Here is a 23,345-nt window from a genome sequence, read left to right as displayed (position 1 = left end):
TAGCCGTTCCTCTCTATCCTACTCCTGCTCCACCCTGGCCTTCCACCACTTCAATTAACCCTGCTCGAGATGGCCTCTTTCCCATCCAACCAGACAGTTCAGTGTTGCTACTCCTGGACCTGGACACAAGGCCAGAGCAATTACAACAGAACCTGTAACCTTCCTTGTGCTTCTGCCACACTGGTCTCCAGGCAGTAGCATGTGGAAAAACACCTGCATGGTAATCTATTACATACCACCACGAACCAGTAACCGTGCCTCCCCCGACTGCACAGACATTCACGCCAAGCTAAGAAGCAAAGATCATGAGTGTGAGTCATGATGAGGTTGGATGAATATGTAGGTAGTCTCTTGGAGTAGCAGCCCAGGTTGCTCTTGACAGGTCAGCTTGACACAGATATATCAGAGTCCGATTTTTTTTTTCAGCCTTGAGAGGTTGCCTGAATAATGTGCTTTCAGAGAGACAGTTTTCCGTCATCAACATTTAAAAAAATACTTTTTTTTACCTGAAGTAGCTGTCTCTGCATTCCACTACTTTGTAATGTCAGAGGCTGAGTGGCGTGTTTGCAATGTGCCGACACAATCTGGATTTAACTTCTCTTGGCAGGATAAATTACAGTCTTGATTATTTAGTACTGTAGTTTATGTGCTGATTGTCGAGAGTGGTCATGTATCATGTGTTTCTGGTTCAGTAATCAACAACTAATTGACCACATTATGGTGGGGGAAAGTGACACACATACCATACAAGTTAAGAAGGTACACCGATTTGACTAAACAAGACCGATGTTAGGGGGGAAAGAGTGATCAACTTGAGTCCGGCCAAATTAAAGCAATGAGTCATCGGTGACATCAGCATGGCTCGGTGTCCCTTGAAGCCACGCTTGATGAATGAGTAAGGCTGACAGGCTTTGTAAAGGCTAAACCTTATGTGCCTTTATTCAGAATTAAGAGCCAATTAGACCTGGAAGAAAAACCAAACCTCTCTCAACTGATCAATGATGCGATTAAACACGCTCTAACCTCAGTTGGGCATACAGACAGACATTTCATTGCACTTTGTGGGGCATTTTCACTGCCGATCTCTTTCATAAATTATACTGTCTATAACATCCATTTTGTAAGTCTTGCAGATATGCTTCATGTGAATACATGAAGTTGTATTCATGTTGTTTGCACGCGTGCCTGCTTGCAAGAGATAGGAGAAGAATCATACTAATCACATGATCATTGCTTAAGAAAACATTTTCATGGTGGGTTTAAACTTTACAAAAACTATTTGAGCGCAGAGCACTTATCAGATTTGTGTGAAGCTTAACGAAAGCCCCACTTTAGAGGTACTATTTCCTCTTTATTTAAATGGCTTTAACCTACTTAGATTTAGCCACTAGCATATACGCCTGCTTTCTCAAAGCTCAGCATCCCTAACCTTTCTCATTACTCTGATATCGGGCACCCAAACAAAAAGGCTAAAATGCTGTGCAGCCACGCTAAATTGCTGGGTGGATAAAAATAGTTAGAACACACAGCAGTATGTCCCTTTACAGGACTCAAATCTGCTTACCCTGTAAGTGCAGAGGATGTTTGCCACAACATGAGAGAGGTAATAGTCAGAGGGGTGGAAAGAGTTTGAGGACATTAGGCTGAGGCAAGCTCAGTCCCACGCTCTGGAACAAACTGCATGTTTTATAAATGGCAGAGAAGAGAGGGATGAGAGAGAAACAGACGCAACTTGTTTTGTGTGATAGAGAAGGTGACTTTTGTTGTCTCCTTTGACTACCACACTTCTGTTATTTATTCATCTTGATTTAAACTGATCAACTGGAGGACTGCACATCCCCAAATTATTTAACCAGTCCCAACTGGAGGAGAGACAATGTGTATAGTGAAAGTTTCATGGAATGTGCAGTTGGTTGGTGAGTACAGCTAGGAATACAAATAGGAAAATACATTTAAAGTACTTACATTTAAAGTGTTTGATGTACCTCTCAAAGTGAAACCATTTTGGTAGGTTATGCATTTTTTGGACATGTGTGAAATTTGAATTTGCGTGAAATGTGAATGTTCTATAGAAAGAAAAAAACAACCTTTCCTCTTTGGTAATTTTGCTCCCCTTCAAAAAGTTTTAGGTTTCAGTCAATGCAGCCAAAAAAGAGAGATTGAGATTTGACTCCCAATTCAGACTCTGATAGAGGAGATGGATCGTATTTTATCAAGCGCTGTCTGATCTTGAGGAGAGCAGATTGATAAATCTGACATGGTCACTGGGGGGAACCAGGTTTAATTCTGTCACCAAAAGAAAAAGGAGAAAAGGCAGGCTATTAATATATACTTTTCATGTATTACTTGATTGTGGCACAACTCTTGCTAGTTAAACTGTAAATAACACTATATCATCACCAGGATTTTGAAGGATTAAAGTTACGTGGTGATTGAAATTGACCCATCTGGTCTAAACAATGCTGGATTTGGAGGAGAGCTACATCTTTCATATTTTGCCCATTCATGCAACCCTGTGAGAAGAACATTGAATACGATTTTTGTGGCAAACTCAAGTCATGACAGCCACAAACTCAGCGTCATGTTGTTTCTCTACCCTATATTCATGTGCCACTCACCATAACAACCCTGGGACTGTCACCCTGGTAACGGGATGACGAGATCTCCAGTCAGACTGCAATTCAGAAGCCAAGATTTCTCTCATTCAGCTTCTCTCTCTCACTCTCCAGCCTGAGCCAAGTCATGGTTGGTCTCCTGTCTGCACTCACAGGCCATGCACTTTGACTCTAATTCCCATGAGCAGTAGCATGCCTCATGCACACACTACACACACATAGACACACACACACTCAACCAGCCACATGCAAACACACATGCATACCCACATACAAACTTACATACACTGCAGACAAGGTGCCTTTGATGTGAAATGTCCTTGTTGGACAAAAAAGCCTGTCTCTCAGTTATGCAAATATTGCAATGTTGTTCCTCCTCTCTCCATTCCACACTCTTGTTTGCCATTCAAACTGAGTTTTGCAGCTTAAACAGCAACCGACCTCCTCTCACATTATTCTCTTTCTTTCCCAAGGCTGGCTTCTAGTCTCACAGTAGCAAAAGCCAAGCCCTCTGACCTGATGTACAATATTTCTGAGCATGCATGAATAGCCTACAGTTTTTATACAGTTCATAATATGGACTGTAAAAATAATATGTGAAGGAGTATACTCCTACTTACAGCAGTATTTACATTATGACTGACCAAAACATGTTTTGGTTCACTCTGACAACATACTGACAAAACAATACACAATGTGTGACTGCGTCAAAGCAAAATAATACAAAAGTGTTCAGCACTGACAAAACTTGCTCTATACTCACAATGTGTGGATGCAAGTATTTTCAACTCCAAAGACGTGATTTCAATGAACACACGTGACCACATGACCGTCCTATGTCAATGTAAGCAAAGACAGTGATGGTACTCCATCATGACCATATGGAAACCAAATGAGAGGAAGTTTTATATTACTCTATCTGTGTTGAATAAATGTCCAGGCACAGCCATCATAGTGTGCAGAAAATGCACTCATTGGCATGACCTCTCATCAATCACCTCCTGTGCGATATTTTCAATATTTCCAAAGCTAGGGAATAAAACATGAGGCGTACGTTCAGAAATCCATACCCATTATCGTAGCATGCATGCTTTTCATTTGCTCACATTGGCTGGCTGGAACTTTATTGATTTCCGACCCTTGTTCTCTTACTCTCTGTGGAGCTAAAGCTTGTTTTTCTTCCCATCTGTATTCCGCATGTTAGCTAGTAGCATTTGTTCCATGTGATGAATCCTGGGATTCTACATAAGTAGCCATAGCATTTAACACGAATCATTGCACCAAGGCTGGAAACACTGTGGTTGGTCTATGGCCAACTAGCCATGTCATTGGCTACCACATTTTTCTATTCAGTACATTGGTTTAAATTGTCCTTTGTATGCTACTGAATGGTAAATTTGATTAGTGCATATAACCATATTCTACAATCTTTGGAAGCAGTTTTATCAACAAGGGCTTTGTCTTGGGTCACGTTAACTATATTAGCTGGTTAATGTTGTGTTCTTGAACATGTAAAGATGTGACACCTGGAGAGGGTGAACTGTATGCTACTTTATTCAGCTAATTCTGTACTCTTACTGATCTGAACTGTACCAATAAGAAATAGTATCATCAGAATACTGAAAAGCAATAAAGCCACAGTGCATAAACCCAGCTCAAACATGTTTCTTTAAATGTTGGTTGAATTAGTGATTAGAAAATGCGAAATTAAATGCACGGCCATTACACTGTCAGGTGCAGTTGTAAACATTTACATTTAGTCATTTAGCAGACGCTCTTATCCAGAGCGACTTACAGTAAGTACAGGGACATTCTCCCCGAGGCAAGTAGGGTGAAGTGCTTTGCCCAAGGACACAACATCATTTGGCACAGCTGGGAATCGAACCAGCAACCTTCTGATTAATAGCCGACTCCCTAACTGCTCAGCCATCTGACTCCTCAACACTGGGTTATTAAAACCACTGAAATACCAATTGTATTTCAGCTGAGTTCAGTCATGCTGAAATATATTTCTTCTCTCCCAGTATAATCTTGCTGGACTTTGCTGGTGCTTTGGAAGATTTCATATTCATGCCTTGCAGAAATCACTCCACAGCTGATTGCCTCCTGGTTGTGAGGTGTCACAAAAATACTTTAATTGCCAATTGTTGTGACAAACGCCCTTCCGGCGAGGGTGGTTTCTTCTCAGTGGGTTTCTACTTGGTAGCTTAAATGAGTGGGAGAGCCTTCTTGACTCAGGAAGTAAGATGACAAAGACATAACACATTCTTAAACCGCCACTGCAACATGTCATCATGATGATGCAGGAAGGGAGCTTCAAAAAGAAGCATTTCTCTCCCTGTGAAGCCCTCAAGTGTCAAATTCATATACACATATATTATGCCTTGCCCTTCCCCATTCCCTTTTTACCTATAAGCCTAGGATCAAACACATGCTGGGAATAAATTGAACTTTTAAGCAATTGGAAGGAAGATGAAATGGCATTCGGCCTTTGGATCTGCCAACGAACATTCGGCACATCTATTCTGATGTTCTGTTCTGCTTGCTAGCTATCAACGCTTGTCCTCTGCAGCCAGGCACTGTCCTCTGCCCTGCTCTCCCTCGCTCTCTCTCTCTCCGTCCCCCTTTCCCCTCAGTACTTCATGACGGATGACTCACCCTCTGTGTCTGTCTGGGCAAAAGAAAAGGCCTGAGTGACACCATCGTGCGGCAATCAATTAAACACAATCTTAAAGAATGTCCTTCTCATGTCTACCATGCCCTTAAGTTATTTGCTACTGTCTGGCTTAATTACCAGAAAAGTTATAAGTGCTTGACTTCTCATTGTATTGAACCCACAAATGGCACACCCAAAGTCTATTGGAAAAGGCACTATTTAATTTGTTGACATGTCAGCAAATAGCAATAAACATAATTACATTAATAAGCTACACACTTATTGAACTGAGTTCATACCATTTTTCTGATTTAGTAAGTTTGGCTATTGTACTCTTTTGCCCCCATTTGGGAGTCATTGCAGCTTGGGCAGGCTTGGCATCATACAGGGCCTCTGACCGTTCCCCTCTTGAAATGATTCTGCTGAAGCATAAGGGCTTTAATTGGTTAAGTACAGCACTGGCTCATCAGACTGACTCTCATGAACCTGTGTGAACCACAGGAAAGCTGCTCCTAAATTGGCCCGGTGGACAACCATTGAGGCCCTAATTCAGTTTGTCAGTCACCACTGTAGATGAGGCATAGAAATGCCCCCAGTTTTCTTCACCCCCCAGCTGATGTGAGCATTCAACTCTGGCCCCCACCCAGAAAGTCCAAAGCAGCAATCCACTGTGCTGACAAATCAGCAATGCTTTTATAGCTTGCTGCCGTTTTCGAAACAGTAAGTGCTTTTACCATGTCAGTTCTCATAACATGTTATTCAAACAAACTTTGATGCTAGCCACAGTAGCAGGTGCTGCAGAATGTAAATTATGATAGTGGTTTTGAATATGAGAGTGTCAATAGATCTAGCACACACCAGTGCATTCGCCCCTATGGCATGCTTTTTCTCCAACTGAATCGATTGGGGCTCTGTTTATCTCATTAGTTTGTAGTGTGGGAATGAATCACACAAGGGCATTCGATGCGCTCCCCTAACCAGTGTGCAAAGCTCAACACCATTCTCATTTCTGACAGTGTTAGCCTCCAGTTAGCATCTACAGTGGAAGTCACATTGAGCTGCATGCTAATGCTAGCCACCCACCCTGGCAAGCGTTCAAGTGACCCGGATCGGATAATAGTAAGTGATGCAGTGTTTACTCTGGCAGGGAGCACACATCAAGTCATGTTTGTCTAATAACCCCCACTTCATAACGAAGGGTCAAGAAATCACCTCACTTCACCTCTCAGGAGAGAACATAAGCAGCTGTTCCATGCTCTTGTGTAAACATAATTTGCACTACTGATGGCGGGTCTAATGTGTTCGCTCCCCTTATTCATTAAATCTGAAATATACTGGAGCTGCCCACCCCCCTATTCTGAAAATCTGCAGTCAGCTTGTGTGGCAAAGTCATAGGCTACTGCATGAGAGATGGACAAATCAAAAGAGAAAAGCGACATTATTCGAGGTAGGTATATTTTGTCACACCACTAGTGAGAAATCAATGCAGTGCCGAGACTTGTTCTGGGTGTAAATTGCGTATGTTTCCCATGTTTGCTGAGGGTATGGGAAGGTTAAAGGTACAATAGGCAGGATGTTTTTAGCAAAAACAGAAACATGTTGTCCCCTATAAACAAGTTGTGTGTACTAAGATGGCCCTCTGAGAGTTGTTTAGCAACATAGACAGTTCAGGGCCAGTGGAATGTCAATTTACAATTTTTGGAGCGTGCCGTTACTTTCCAGCCAGTCCTGTTCCAGGAATCCTGTTCCAGCCAATCACCTTCGTGAGGCATGCCTTTTTTCTTCCATGCCTTAGGGATGGGTGAGTGGTTATGTCTATTTATACATTAGAGCATCAGATACGGTCATTGTTTTTCGGCTAAATGTGGATGGATGTGTGTTGAGGGGCAAGAGTTTGCTGAGTACATACAATACGTTATAGAAATGTCTGCATCTACGTCTTGTAAAGTTTATTGCATTTTAAGAACACAGGAAACCACTGAAGTATTCCTCCATGTGCTGACGTCAATATTCTTCAGAATTTAGGTTTAAATTGACTAGTGTAATGCCCAATGGCAGCACCCATTAGCAGCAAATGCTAATTCAGTGCCAGTTCTGGTGAGATCTATGGCTCCATCGCATAGTGCAACTCAACATAGCAGCAAATCCTTCTTATTCTTGCATTTATATTCTTGAGAAGTGCCTATCTAAACACCTTCATATGTGACACTGCACATTCTTGGGTCCTGAGCTATATAGCTGCCACATTTCAACTTCATACAATGCCCCTTTCTTGGGATATTCAAGCCGGAGAGATTCATGCCCATAGTATAGTTAGATAGTTATCCCATTATCACACACTGGTGTTCATAGGCAAGAGCAATATTTTTTTTTTGGCTTATCATTTGCCATTTAAAGTGATTGAGAAGGTAACACCCAATAAACCGCAACAGAAACAGATGTTACTTTAATTATCTTCCGTTACTCCCCCTATCCTTCACTTTGAGCAACCTAGCTGAATCACACAAATAACCATGTTCATGTTACAGTCTCTGTTGTCAGTGAATACAATATGGTTTGTAACAGGTATCTGCTTGCCAAACTGACACCAGAATTAGTATAATGCTAGCACCCAATAGCAGTTAATTACTTTCCTGTTTTATTTTCTGTTGTCAGTGAATTAAAATACTGTATATAAAAGGAATCTGCGTGCCAGACTGACACCAGACATTGGATAATGCTAACACCCAGTAGGGTGAAAGTCCCACTCTATAAGCCTTTTCTTCCAATCAGGCCAACACCCAATCAGGGTGTTGAGAAAACTCACTGGTCCCCAATTGATGGGATGGAAACATGGCAAGAGCCCCTTTTAATGAATGCACAAGTCATCGGCAACCTTCTGGCCCTATTATTCCAAGACATTCATGTGACACTTATAATAACGAGCGCTGCAGTCACAGAGACTGTACAGAGCTTTGGGACATGAGAGTGTACCCATCAAGCCTATGAAGACTTGTGCTAGATAAATCTGGGATTAGCATTAAGATGGTAGAGTAAGTAAGGTACATTTCACTATGAATCTCTACCTTGTTTTTGGACAGGAGAGACATTGTACACGGTACATTAAGGTCTGTATTGATTTTGTCTTGGACATGAAAGAACATGACAATAATGTATCATCAGCTATCATGTGAACTGGCAAAGTTAAGGTTGTGTTTGTGAGAGACATTACAAGTAAGACTACTAAGAAAGCATATCAAGGGGTGGTGGAAAGTTTACATTTTCTTGGCCAAGCTGATACCACAGTATGTTACATTGAAGTGTCTTTTGTATAGGCTGCATGCACATTACACTATACCTTGTTGGAGTCCATTAGCGGGATTTTTGGCAAGCCATTGCTCGAAAGTACAATTGCACATGAAGGGTTATTAGCAAAGCGAATGATTCATTTGAATAGTATGAACTGAGCAGCTTTCCTCCTTGCATAACTGTATCTACATTTAGCTTTTGCTCATAGTAATTCTCTCATATCTTTTAAATGGAGGAGCTTGCTCATTTAATTCGAGGGCCATGCGGTTCAGGTTCGCTGCACAAACTAACATTTTTATTACTGTTAATTAAAGGCTGGGTCATGAGGCATTGAACGCACAACAGACACCATCAGGTCACACCATTTTTTATGACTTTTGACATTAAATCAATGAAAATTAGTTCGATTTCTCACAGACCAGAGTGTTGGTGATACGGTGATGCTTTTGGATTTGAGAGAGGTCATGTGTGTTACAGTGTTAGCATGTCTGCTAAAGAGAGGGCTTAGCAAAGTTTGAGTGACAGGGCCAGTCTGGATTGTGATGAGCGTGACAGTAGTTTGATTGCCTTAATAAAATATATATATAAAAATAAAGAGGGCCCAAGCTCTTAGCCAACATTGGTGCGTGCCAGCCTGTGTCGAAGACACACAGCGTTGAAAGTAATTGGGGCTTGCTTGAAAGGCTGTGAGTGCATTACAACAACAACAAATATTGCTCCCTTCCATCAATCTATCCTGTCATCCCCCACTCCTCACCCACGCGTATGAAACTGTTTGACAGGGCTGAACTGCAGAACTGAAGACTATCTTCCTGAGAATCTTTTTTGTCTCTAATTGGTGCATTCCTAAATCATCCTTTGCTTGCTTCTAGTTTCTTCTTCTTGTGGGACAAGGTAAAATACATTCTCATGTTCTCTTGTTACAGGAACTTTGTTATCTGCTGTTGACTCGTTTTGCCTTGAAATGTAGCTCTTTTCCTAGATGTAAAAGACGAGACTAATTTATCAATAATTAATATCCAAGTATACAGCAATTCCCTGCAGTAATTTGTGTTTATCGGTGCCAGTCAGCGCAGCAAAATACGCTGTCTACATTAACCCCAAGTAACTCTGGCAAATTCCAAAGTCAGACGACCCTCTGTGCCAATCTCATTTCATACTGTGTAACGAGGATGATTGCGTTGCGGTGGAAAATGAGTTTGTATTCAGTGCCGCCGGATAAAACGGTCATGGTCTTAATAATATGTTTGTGGAGGGATTAGTAAATCTGATTGGTCTCGGATCTAAAGACGCTCACTCGTCCGCGTTTATCGACATAACCCTCGCCTCGTGGTCGTCACCTTCTTGACTCGTCACATGACAGCAGACCCCAGGTGGCACTTGTATGTCATTAAAGCGTATCTATATTTCTTACAGTATGAGGGTCTTTTCTTCACCAGGAGCAGACTGGAGCGTGTACAGCAGGCTGTGACGAGCACTGGAGCACCGCTAAGTACAAGCCTAATGCCTCCTATGATGGAAATCGGTATTGTCTTTGAAAGGTCAAACGGCTGGTGGTCTTATACCATCCATTACAGTCACTGATCTTTTCCTACTCTGTTGGGGATGCAGTCTTCTGTTTTGGTAAGCCTGGGGATTTGTAGCAAGACCCTGTGCTTTTTGATTACTTGAGTAACGTCAGTGCGATACCACCAAGTCTTGTCTGCTGAATTTGCCAGTGCTAATTCTTAAGCTGTGAGTAATTGGAGCAAAGATTCTTTGAAAAAGGACTTTGAACTGGATCTGTGATCAGCAAGGGGGTGTGATAAGGAAGAGTGCACAGCAGGGGACAGAGGAGGCATGGCAGGCCACTGGGATCAGACTGACCTTGTCAAAGCCATGGACGTTGACTGCAGTCGACCAGCTTTCCCATGCGCCTGCTGTTAGCCAGTGGAGTCTGGTCCAGCTCCGTCAAAGCCCTCATTCAACTACGTCCCCCATGGCGAGCATTACTTCACAGGAGACACAAGCTGTGCACCTTCACCACCTCAATTGTATGATATGTTTCCGCAGGATAAAAACCAGTGGTACCCTTGTACAACGGTTTCACTGAGCCACGAAAGGGTTAATTGTTTTTAACTGAAGAGGCACACGGGTACAAAAAAAAAGAAAAACATAGCTGAAGCCAAAGCACAGTTTCTTCCAGTGTCATCCTGATTCTTTGCTGTGTGAAGCAGAATGTAACTTGACATTGGTGCAGTGTGGAATGGGGGGGGGGGGCAGGGTCAGGAGCTACCCTTTTTGCTTCCCCCATAGCTACCGAGCTCCAATATTAAACATCTCCTGTCAGCGTTAGTGCCATTGCAGCGACATGTGTGTGTGTGTGTGGGTGTAAGTGCTTGTGTGTGTGTGTGTTCACTCTTGTGTGTGCCTCCACCCTGGGAGTGTCGCTGCTTCTAATCTGCGACAGACAGGCCGACAGACGTGATAGATGTGAACATGAGGGTGCTACACTGCCAGCTGTCTTTAATACACCTCCCCCCCCCCCATTGCCTCCTAACACAACCTCACAACCCTGAGGGAACATCCTACGTACAAACTCAAAATCAACATAATGAGATTATACAAAGAAAAATAACATGGCTGCCAAAAGCCGTAATGGAGAATTTGAGCCAGGTATGAACGGAGTAGTCATGTGGTAAACAAGATGCCATGCAGGAGTGACCAATCACTGCTGAAACAGCATTTTGATTGATGGGAGTTCCCTACACTCCATTTTTGGCACCCTAGCTTAAAGCCCTCTCAGTAGAAGACCACAGCTGCTATCACAGGTGAAGGTGTTCTGGAGAAGGGGGTTAGAGGAGCTGGTCCGTCCCTGTCAGGGAGTAGAAAGTGGAGGGTGGGGGCTATTGTGTCTGCAGTCTGCAGGACATTACTAGCAGAAGTTCATGGTGGTTGTCTATTTAGGCAGCCAAGCACAAGCAAGCACCCAGTGGGCTGTGTTAGCCATGGAGCTAGGCCACATTCCAGGGCCAAACAGCATGTATCTTGCATTCAAAGCACAATGTCATTGCTCTTCAGCTGTTTTTTATTAATTTTTATAGATAGTGTTTAGAAAAGACTGCTAGTGTCCAGAAAGACCTAACTCTCTTTTTTTCTCCCTGCCCTTTTGGATGTCAGTCTGTAAATGTCGGTGGCAGGCAGCTCGGAGTGAATGAATAATATAACAACAAAAGGGATCTGGCTACTGTGGGGACACTCCGGAAACAATCGGGGTGGTTAATATTCATTGTATGGAAATGTGGCAGGCAAAGAGAGCCCTCATGAATCTCCATCCGCTTAGTTTCTCTGGTTCTGGAATGTGGGGGGAAAAGTCAGTTGACAGATTCTCTGTAGGTGGGACCCATTCACTTATAGTCAATTTACAGAGAAGATCTAGTGTTAAAGGATAGTTGCACCTCCTTTCTTGGCTCGTGCGATGTAACAGGTGTGTGGGGGTGGGTGTTCAGTGTGTGGTATGATGTTTCTGCTACAGTTACATGGTTTTACCCCACTTTGCCCTGAGCTGGGTCAGTGAAGCCAGTGAATTCTCAGATGGTCTAGCAAAAAAACAAACATCTTCCAAATGCCTTCAAACAGCAACACGAGAGCAACATCAAAAGCATTTTAACCTTACCCAGTGGACCCGTGGTTCACTGCAAACCAAATAAAAGTGGACATTTTTTCACTCCGAGCTGCCTGCCACCGACACTTACAGACTGACATCCAAATGGTCTTATTTTTTTTACTTGCATTGCTCCAAAACCCACTTCCCTTGCACACTGTTGGTGAGGTACAGCAGTTTTACTCTGCCCAAGTACAACCGGCTGTGGATTGTGTTGTCAATGTTAACCTCTCAGTTATGGGTTGCCCCTCTGCCAAGACATGATCATATGTGCAACATTTTGTCCGATCAGCATGTACAGCACTGTACAGCTTGTCCCTCAGTCAACTGTAAAGCATGTAGAATCAAAAGGGCTCTGCTGGCAAAGTTTGACTGTGCAGAGGCTAAATACGTCCAGGCTCCCAGAGCACGGACAGGAGCAGGAGCTGCCACCCATGTGAGAAACAGCTGGGTGTTGGCCTTCATGGTATGCAAGCAGGCATGCTGGGAAAGCAGACACCGGGTTTGAAATGATGTACCACATGTATCCTAACGCTACAAGACAATGGATTCAGTGCGGTGAGCAGTGAACCCTTGGTACAGTGATGAAGAGAGAAGCCTGTCAGAAAAGTGTATGCTTCTGCATCTGCCGTTGGAAATATATTCATGACACAATGTCTGTTCCTTCGCAACATTTCACACCCTTCTTGTTCTCCTTACTTAGTCAGTTGTTTGTTTTTGAAGCAAGATATGTGTCCAGAGTCTCTGATGTCATGGTGGGTGTCAGTGCAAGACGAGTCAGAACTTCCAAAGTTTCTCTCTCCGTCTTGACACATGCATGAGAACTTGGGACCGTGTCCCAGACTTTGGTAATTGCTGCCACATCAAGCTATTTTTCTTCCAGTAACATCACAGTGAGTCTCTGTTAATAACTGGACCCTACAGCACAATCCCACCACTACTTCAGTGATTTATACTTTTAGCTTTTGCGCCCAGCAAAAGGCATAATATGAAACATGATGGGGAGGGAGGGTCTTGTGTTTGATGTGATCTTCATCCAATCAACTCTGCCCAGGCTGCATCCTAATTAGCATTACCACAAAAGCATACTGCCTTTGAAGCATTGTGTCTGGATTGTCAGACAAAACAATGCACAATGGTTTTGTACTGGGAGCAGGAGAGGTGCTGTTCAAGTTGATTTAGTCTGTATACTCAAGGGTTTTTCAAGGTAGCCAACATGAGAGCTGCATCTTTTCCCCACTGAAGTGGGAAGGTGCTGTAGGCTACCTGTCAGGAAATGAGGCTATACAGCTTGCTCCGCAGGAGAAAACCTGCAAGCTTGGCTGGGTCTGCCTTTTCCAAAGCCGATGCCCTTTTCGTTGCATCGGACAACCCGTTATTTCTTTTTCTCAGAGGTGCTGAACGACTCCCCGGAGCCACCTGTAAAAAGTGTGATTCTGCCAGCTCAGCTCCCTACAAACAAGAAGTCGGGTCTTGCTTGTCAGAGTCAGACACAGTCTCCTCAGTAATAACCCAGCTAAACATGACCATGTTTGATCTCACGTCATGTTCAATTAGAACCATGCTTATTTGAATAGTTAGTTAGGAGACTCCAGTCAATCTTTTCTTGCCATGTGCCTAGTATATCAGCAAGCAACATAAACCAACACAGTGAGGATTGTCTATTATTCACCCGGTCAGGCCACCATCAGGTCCTTTTAACCCTTCACACCGCCTGTTCACCACATACAGCATGGCTCAAAGCCTAACCTGGACTTTCACAATGCTGCTACGCACTGAGACCCTGGACACAGACAGCAATATCTCCCTGCGGTTGAGAAATCTTGATCTGTGCTAAGGTTATAGTGTTACCTCAATCCTCTATTGACAGAGATGTAACCAAGCATGGACAAAAAAAAAGGATGATTGCATGGTTGTTTTTTGTGTTTTCCTTTTTTACCTGAATCAGAGACTTCAGTATCCGACTGCTATTCCCAGCACATGCTGCGGGGGACTCCCATTCATTCGAGAAATCCGGTTTTTGTCCCTCGCTTGTTGTGCTTCTCTCGTCCTCCTCGTCCCTTTCGCAAACAGAGGCAGCATTCAAAGCATCCCTTTATTTTATCCCGCTGTGGCAGCTGACACCCGTATTCAAGACTTGGATGATGAGGACCAAAAAAAAAGAAGGAAAATAAGGAAGGAGGGGGAGGAGGGAAGAAAGAAAGAATCACCCAGGCTTAATTCTATTATTCCCCCTCTCTCCTCCACGCGTTCACACACTGGAACACACGAGCACGAGAGGAGATGTCAGAGAGAGAGACGGCAATGGGGCTGTATTTTGCTCCCTCCGTGGTCCTACTCTTCTCTCTCTCTCCTTCTCTTTCTCGGTCTCACTTACTCGAAACCCCCTCCTCTCTCTCTCTCTCTCTCTCTCTCTCTCTCTCTCTCTCTCTCTCTCTCTGTCTATCTCTCTCTCTCAGCACGGCTTGGTGGTTCTCACAGAGGCAGGCTGTGCAGGGCTGTGCTGTGCTGCTGTCGTAACGGGAGAGATGAGTCGACTCGCGGAGAGACATCTGTGAATGTGTTTACGTGGGACTAAAGTAGCCTCTTAGACCAGGCAGAGACCACCCCTCCCCTTACAGAGATGGGCTCGCTAATGGCATGTACCATTAAGCCTCAGTGCAAGGGTGGGCTGCTGGACAAATGACAGCAGAGGAGGGGGAAAGAGAGATGCAAGTGAAAAAAAAGGGAGAGAGACATGGTGTCGACAGCACAGTGCTCCTTTTCCTCCTTACTCTTTACCAAGCCTTTATCACCATTGCTAAATTATTTTTCTTTCAGACATGAGAGGATACTTGTTCGGAAATGGTGCTTACCCACTTTCATTTGAATGACCCTGCTAGCTAACTATTTAATTCCCCCTGATAGCATTAGAGTCCCCATCATTTTCTGAGGCAGGATTCTCACTGTGCCCTCATATTCTCCCACACATTACCTTTGAAACTGCAGATATATGTGACCTCACGGTCGAAATTTGTGATCTCTTACGTCTGTGATCTCTGTTTAAAATTGTAAAACAAAAAACAGGTTTCGGTATGCATTTAGTTGATTCATTCTGGAAGAGATGGATCAGATATAATATGTTATAATTGTTTCAGAAATAAAGCATACACATATGCATGACTGGCTGAGCAATTATGCACTTGCGCAAACACATTGGAGAAAGCTAGGTGGAATTAAGATGGACTGAATTTGGCATGAATTATGTAGGCTGTTCTCACAACCAACCCTCCGTGGTGTCCGCACAGCGTCCATATACAGCATGCGTGCAGTGTATTGAAAGGTGTAAGATGCAAGTCGACAGTGAAATTGAACACTGAAACGGATGAAAGGGAAACGGTTCATCTCAAGTTTGTTGCCTATACTAAAATCACCTCTTGAGTAAACAGCATGACTGAGAGTGCAACCTGCGTCGAGCCGTATTTCATGTGTCTGCGACAGCAGTATGCAGCGGTATACCAATCTTCTGGTATGAAGATTGAAAACACCACCTCTTTTGCCTTCTTCTCCGGCAGCATCCTGCTTTTCTAAGGAGCTCAACTAGGTCACTGTGCCTGGGGTAGGTGGAGGGGGGGTAGCTCCTGTTAGGGCATGGCAAGTGCAGGGATGTGCCCATGGAGAGAGCCAGTGTCTAAGGCTCAATGGCAGGAGATGGGGGGGGCGGGGTCAGGGCGTCTGAAACTGGCACTAGAGATCAGCTGCGATGACCACAAGCACGAACATATGCCTCTGTGTGCACGCATTCACCCACAAAGACACGTGCACACTACACAGACATATGTTTCAATTAACGGTGTGCAATCAAAGAACACACACACGCAAATACATGTATTTTGTGGATCTGAAGTGGAACATTTAAGATTCCCTACAGGCAAGGTTTACATGTAAAAGATGGCGTTAGTAGAATTACAACCTGAATACTTAAATGCATAGACTCCTATGAACTACTACAGCATTTAGTCTGACCGCCATCCTCCTGGCAAGAATTTTTTTGTCATGCTAACAATCTCAGCAGCCATTAATATGATGATATTTCAGGGATTGTAAGCTTGGATGGCCTGCAGCAAAAAGCCCTCAGATGAACTAGCGATTGCGTGACACATTTTACTGAGGAGTGCTAGGCAGTATTTTAGGGATGATTCCGTCAGAGTGGTTGGACTCCCGACTTGAGTCACTGAGTCAATGTGAATCTTTGAGGCAAAACTTTGCAGACCTTTGACAGGACCAATTACTGTGAGGATATAGATTTTGAGGGTGCTGCATTGGTCCCACATGAACAGACAAATATAACAATAGGAATAGATGGTCATTGTGGGCTATATTTGATCAACATGTGAGAAAGGTAAGCTTTCAGCTGTTTGTGCATCATCTAACTTGAAATGAGGCTTTAGATTTTCTGAAACTCATCTTTCAGAAAACAAACATTCATCAAAGTACCACCATGGTTTGTAAAAATGCTTAGTTTTCTTTTTTTTCGATGACGATGACAGCACATCATAAAAGCAGGATTTAGATTTTGCAACCCCAAGCCCCCATTCCCTAAACATGATTTCCCCAGCTTTAATAGATTAAAAGATCAACAAATTGGCCCGCAATGGTATGACCCTGCGCTGCTGTTTGTTCACCACAAGTACACATGTTACAGAATGGGAAAACCGTTTACAAACGCGTTATAAGCAATATCAAGGTCATGTGCCTGGAAAATACATCAACAATGATGACCTGTTTATCTGTTGTAGTCAATCCTTTTATAGAGGCCATATGCTGATTAAACAACTTCTGATGAGCAGCATACAAAGAGGACCTCATTTTTGCTAGTGGGTCTTTTCAATCTTTTAACACCCTCCTGTAGCTGTGGGTGGCGCCTCCCCACTTTTTGGAGGAGTGTGATTTCCCACAAACCATCTGTTATATATTGTTGTGACCTAATGAGAGGGGAGCAGATAGAAACTGGAGCTCTATATTTGATAGGGTTGGTGGATGGCTACACACACAGGGAAGGCAGAGGCAACAGATGGAGAGGGCGCTGATACGTTCCTGGAAGTGGTCCCGATTCCATGGCTTCATTGGTCTGTTGACATCTAATGCTGTGATTTTATTTAGTTGGAAAAATATTCAGGCAGGCTTTTTATTAAGGGGCAAATGAACAAGATATCTCCTCCCTGGCAATTCATTTACAATGCATCTAACTAAATACACAGGAGAACAGTATTGTCAGTAGTTAGTTAAGGTTAGGGTTAGATGTATTGGTAAGGCATGCAACAACTTCATATTATTGGATTAAAGTAAGATGAACCATATACAGTATAAAAGCTCCAAATATGTAGTTCTTACTAGTGACCTTTTTATTTTTTAAATAAATGCTTCCCCTTTTGTGATGCAATTACATTTCATCACATAAATGACCCACACAACCTCAGTCTTATTTGCCTTATTAGAAGACATATTGCTGCAGACAGTTGGACGCTTTTACTATGATGACATGGCCACGAGGACCTGACAGTGATTAAATCACAGGAGCGCCCACATATTGATGTTTTCTTATGCAGTTTGTGGTCGGTCCATTCCATCCTGCTTCACTTCTTGCTGAATACATTTGGCTCGTATTCCTTTAACACTGACCAAATGTATCTGTCATAATATAATAAAATTAATTGCATTAACTATTTATTGCAATTCCTAAACCATTCTATCCAGTCTGTGTATTTAAGGCAAATGTAAGCAATTTGGAAAGAAAACAGTGAAATTGGAATGCTTTGCCTTATCCACATCCAATTGCAGCAAATTAAGAAATGCACAAGTTTTGCCTAATTGCTATGCAACAGTAGGTGACATTTTGCCTTTGTTTGGGAATACACTGTAAAATGTGTGCTGTGTAAACACATTTGGATAACGCTGGCCCAAGCAAGTGCCAGATTTGTAGACCTTTCTCTCAGTCAAGTCGTATTACAGCCCAAGTTGTCCTTTCTGGTGTCTACTGACAATTATGTTGAATTGAATATGAAATATGTTATCTTTAGCTATTTTTGTTTAACTCTGTAATAAGGTTTATGTTATATATGTTTCAGAAAATACAGACGTTATTCTCTTAAAATTCTTCAAAGAAATAGAGATTGGAAAAAAACGGTGTCAGCATTCGGCAATGCTGTTATGGAAGACACACAGGAGAATGCAGATGTGTCTGATGTGCTCTGTAAACCACTCAGTGCCAGTCGTTTGGGCCGGGGGGCTGTCAGAGCATGACTAAGTATACTTGTCACTCTGTTCCAGAGGAAGTCCAAACCCATGGTTATTAACTCAAGAGAACATCACACCCACCCTTACCTCATATAATGGGATGAATGACCAGCCCTGTATGTGATGATTATGAAAACATTAAAATGATGCATGGACTGGTGTCAAGCCGAATAATGTTCTCCATTATGACTTTTCTGTGTCTGTGGCCTTGGGCTGTGTAACATTATGATGAAGTCGGGGGTATTTCCAGGTGAGTTCCACAGGATTTATCTGATGGTGACATGCAACGACCAATTTGTAGATAATAAATGGCAGAACTTCTTCGGCAAAATTAGACAAATGAGTTCATCTCCTATTTGACTGAAATATTTGCCGATGCCTGGGAATGACAGACACTCTGGCCTTCACCTTGCTGAGGTCAAGTGTTAAAGTTTGCTAATGAAGCACAGATTTTTTTGCAGCTAATTAGTCATTTACTGTTTCCTGTTGTCGAATTGTCTTAAGCAGTTAGCCTTTACTTGGTGTCGGTGACCTCAATAAGATAGGGTGTGTCTGTTTTGACTGAATTCAGCAGCAGACAGGATCACATGAATATGATTTCATCTGGGTGTGGGGTAAATCCTTGATACGATTCTAACATAACATACACACATAAAGCAGGGCAACCAGCATTGAGTAGAAGTGTCACGCCCACAGCCCGTGCCCCAGCCTTAGTTTGTCTGCCCTAGTGTTTCCCTGTGTTCTGTGTTTATTAGTTCAACCTGTGTTTTGTTGATTGTCTTTCAATAGTGTCGTTTGTGTTGTTGCGTGTCTTGTTTGGTTTGGTGTATTTAAGTCCCTGTCATTTGTTCAGTCTTGGTCAGGCGTTTGTTTCAAGTAGCATATTTCCAGTTTGGTTTGGTGTTTCTGTGTCCTACGTTCTATGTCCCTGCGAGTATCCCTGCTGTTTCAACGTTTTCAAGTAAAGCCTTTGGTTTCTTGACTCCTGCCAAGTCTATCTCCTTGTGCTTGAATCCTCCCTGCACCCCAATGTTACAAGAAGCATGCATGGAAAATCACAACACAATTATTACGTGAAAAAATCTGTCCGGAAGTTTCGTCATCATCCTGCACAGTTGGCATAACATGATCATAATCAGTCTGTATTCTACTTAAACTGTCACACTACAACAACAACAACAGTGTTTGTTCCATCATGTGGCTTGATGCCTACAGTACATTATATGTTTAATCATCCTGTTACTGAACAGGGACATTTTAACTTGTGACACACAACAACCATGAACAGTGAGCCACAAGAATATAGACAAATTATATTGTCACTTAGTGGGATGATTAAATCTCAACCATGTTCTAGAGAATTCTTTATGATAGCTACTAATGTAATTACTGAGGCTGAGGTTTTAGTGATTTATTGGCCTACTGGGGAGTGTCAGAGGCCAGCTCACATCAGAGATGCTGTCTGATAATACAGGAGGAGGGGGGTCTAGACACTGTATTTACTCTGAATTAGGCCATCAGTTGGACAGGGGACCTGGTATACAGGGACTCAGACTGGAGAGTCAGACCAGGGAGTCAGTAATTCAAGGGCAAAGTCCTTCAGCAACAAATCTCAGATTGACATCCACTCTGAACAGTCACAGGAATTTACACAGTTACAGTCTCCAGAATTAACAATGTTGTACACATAGTATGTGACAACAACAGGACACTATTGGAAGAATCTTTAAAACATTACACAGCTTTATAATATGGAACCAGCTTAAAGAAACATGTTCTGAGAAAGTTATTTGTAAAACATAATTAGCTTTTTTTGAAACAACACCCTTAAGTACTTCTCAGGTTCAATTTTAAGCTGCACTCACAAGAAGTCAAAATGAAGACTGTGAAGAGATGCATCTCCTCAGTTGTTCTCATAAAGGCCTGGCTAAATTAGTACTGACTGGTAGATAAATAATGATGTCACAGTTAACAAAAACAAACAAAGAGTATGGCTTTGAGCTTTCTTTCCCCCATTGCTTATGCAACATGGACCCTGTTAATATCTGTCAGAGAGAATTGATATTAACCTCGGCTCCACTTATGAATCTTTCTTACATTTTGCCTCAAGACATGTGGTCTAAAATTCATTTATTTATTGAGATTAAGCAATTTGATGATTCAATCAGTCTCAATTATTGTTCCTCAAATCTTGAAATGCTGTGGAAAATGTGGACATTCTTCTCATGTAATATATTTTTGGTGTATTCCTTAAATCTGACTGGAGTTAATATATTCAGGAGTGTGAAACAGCCATGTCCACAGACACAGTTTGATAGAGCCAAAGGGGCGTAATCATTTTTGGAACGCTTTTGTCGCTTCTTTTATCCACAAGCAGAGTGTTTGTTTGGTAAAAAATGAATAGTCCATTATAGCAAGGTCTTTAATTGGCAAATTTGTCTTCTGAATAGAGTAACAACATGCATTGTACACCCAATTAGAATGAAAATGTACCTGCCTCTGAATTCTAACTGACACAGTGTACCTCTAAATTATATCATAGGGACAATAAGGCAATACACAAACAACTGAAATATGATGTTGGAGGCTGTGTTCATTTTCATGGGAAATGTGTGTTGATGTGACACTGCAGATAATGACATGGAGTCACAGTAATGTAAGCAATGTCATGGAAGAGTGAATGATGTTGCTTCCATCTCGAGAATGTTTAAAATACAATTTTACGATGTATTTTATTTTACTCTTCATAGAAGGTACACATTGGTTGAAAATGTTGCTTTCTATTCCAACCATGCTGAGTCTGGTCTGTACTCATGCTTAGTCACACTGCTATTACAGCTGTGACTGTCATAGCTAAGACTCATATCACGAAGACAAGTATGTTTATTAGTAAAGTAGAAGTATCAGTTTATTTTATTTTGTTGTACATTTTCTCGATTTCTACATTTTCTTTGTGTTCATTATGTTTAAATGTTCACTGTATGCACCTGCCCACCAAAGTAAATTCCTTGTTTGTGACCACTTACTTGGCGATTAAACACAATTCTGATTCTGATAGTAAAGTTTCTCCTTCATTCCTTATCTTCAGCCTTAAAACTCCATTCTCAAATACTTTAGATTAAACTACTGTGCTATTAATTTCCATTGGTGGGCTTTGTCAGCCAAGTTGGGGTTTTGATGTAAACTATGTCTGATGTGCGTGTCGTACAGAGGAGAGAGATCCTACTGCTGTTTCCAACACTGTAAAAAACAGATGAGGTGGCTTAAAGGATCATACTTGATCTGAGTGAATGATTAAAGATTCAGTTTTTGAGCAATCCTGTCTCTTTCTGAAAGAATGGATGTCAGATTTATCCAAGGCCAATTTATTTTCCTTCTTTCTGACTACAAGTTTTTCAATTTGATGGTATTAGATTTTGCATAGATGCACAGATATGTTTTGTTCAGTTTGTTATGACAGGAGCTAAAAAAAAGATTTCAATGAACCACCTGAGGTAATTCTTTGTTCTTTTGTCTTTAGGTCAAAGTTGTCTAATTGAAAATATCTATATTTTTAAATTCATTGAGACAACCAGGTTCCGATGTGAAACAATGATCTGTCTAAATAAAGAAAATGAAAGCTCTACAATCCAAAGGAAAAAAAATATCACATCTGTAATTTACATAAATCATGTTTCATCGCGTGTTTTCCATGCACATCATTCTGTATCCAATCAAAACATTTGGAATCATCATGTGGGGAATTTCTGAGGTCACCCCACCTGCCACGTAGAAACCAAGCTTTGTATTAAAATGTCTTCTAATCAGAGACTGCCATGTTGCCTTCCTCCATTAGAGTTATATTTCGTTTTCTTGTCAGTACTTGTCATCCTGACAACTTTCAGTATCTGGATTCAGTTACATTTTACATTTACATTTTACATTTTACATTTAGCAGACGCTCTTATCCAGAGCGACTTACAGTAAGTACAGGGACATTCCCCCGAGGCAAGTAGGGTGAAGTGCCTTGCCCAAGGACACAACGTCAGTTTGCATGACCGGGAATCGAACTGGCAACCTTCGGATTACTAGTCCGACTCCCTCACCACTCAGCCACCTGAATCAGTTATTACCTTCGATTTGATATTACAATTTGTATGGTATTTACAGTTATTTAAACAGAGCATAGTACTTAATCTACTTAATTTCTATACTTTTATGTGTATAGACTAGTATCTCCGTCAGCCCTTATGCTTGGCCAGCCTCCAGAAAAATATATCCAAATACAGCTGTGGTGCAATATTGACCATTCCAATGTCTATAGCTTGAATGTTTGTATAATTACAGCAAACACGGAGCCTACACAAGTATCAAATGGATTAGATAACAAAAAATGAAAGGTGACTTTAAAGACAGACACTTTAAAGAGAGGTGGGAGACGGAGTACTTATTTATCGTGTAAAGAGAAGCCTCTGAGTCTTATTTGCCATGAGACTATCTACGTTCTCAAAAAATAGGCTATAATTTGAGATATGGATCCATGGGGAACACAGAGGCTTCAGAAAGTCGCCAAACTGAAGAGGCATGATGCAACTACAGAAAAATGTTTATCTGAGACAAATCTCAAAGTGATAGAGCAAAGGGAAGTTTCATCATAGCAGAGGAAAAAGACAAATCAGGGAGATCATTTACAGGACATTTTCTGAAAATTCATATGCTAAAAGTTTGCAACATTGTATGACAAATGACAAGCATTTGCAAATGTCAGTCTTGCTAGGAATATCATTGTCAGTTTTTTAGGGCATGTAGACCAAATTGTATGTCAAAAGGCTGTATGGGACATGTAACAATATAATAATTTATATAAATATATACAGTACATATATTT

General features: G+C 41.9%; 1 protein-coding gene across 4 annotated transcripts in view; it reads right to left on the bottom strand.

The window, feature by feature from the left end:
- Positions 1–14,644, bottom strand: part of b3gat1a (beta-1,3-glucuronyltransferase 1 (glucuronosyltransferase P) a) — a 54,480-nt gene extending 39,836 nt beyond the window's left edge. For all 4 annotated transcript variants that reach the window (XM_067246598.1, XM_067246601.1, XM_067246599.1 and 1 more), the window contains exon 1: positions 14,142–14,644. The gene's annotated coding sequence lies outside the window, so the exon portion shown is untranslated. The remainder of the gene's footprint in view (positions 1–14,141) is intronic.
- Positions 14,645–23,345: the final 8,701 nt, after the last annotated feature.

This window comes from Osmerus mordax, chromosome 11 (genome assembly GCF_038355195.1).
Source record: "Osmerus mordax isolate fOsmMor3 chromosome 11, fOsmMor3.pri, whole genome shotgun sequence".
Lineage (NCBI taxonomy): Eukaryota > Metazoa > Chordata > Actinopteri > Osmeriformes > Osmeridae > Osmerus > Osmerus mordax.
The sequence above is the reverse complement of the archived record's forward strand: the minus strand, read 5'-3'. Positions and strand labels throughout refer to the sequence as shown.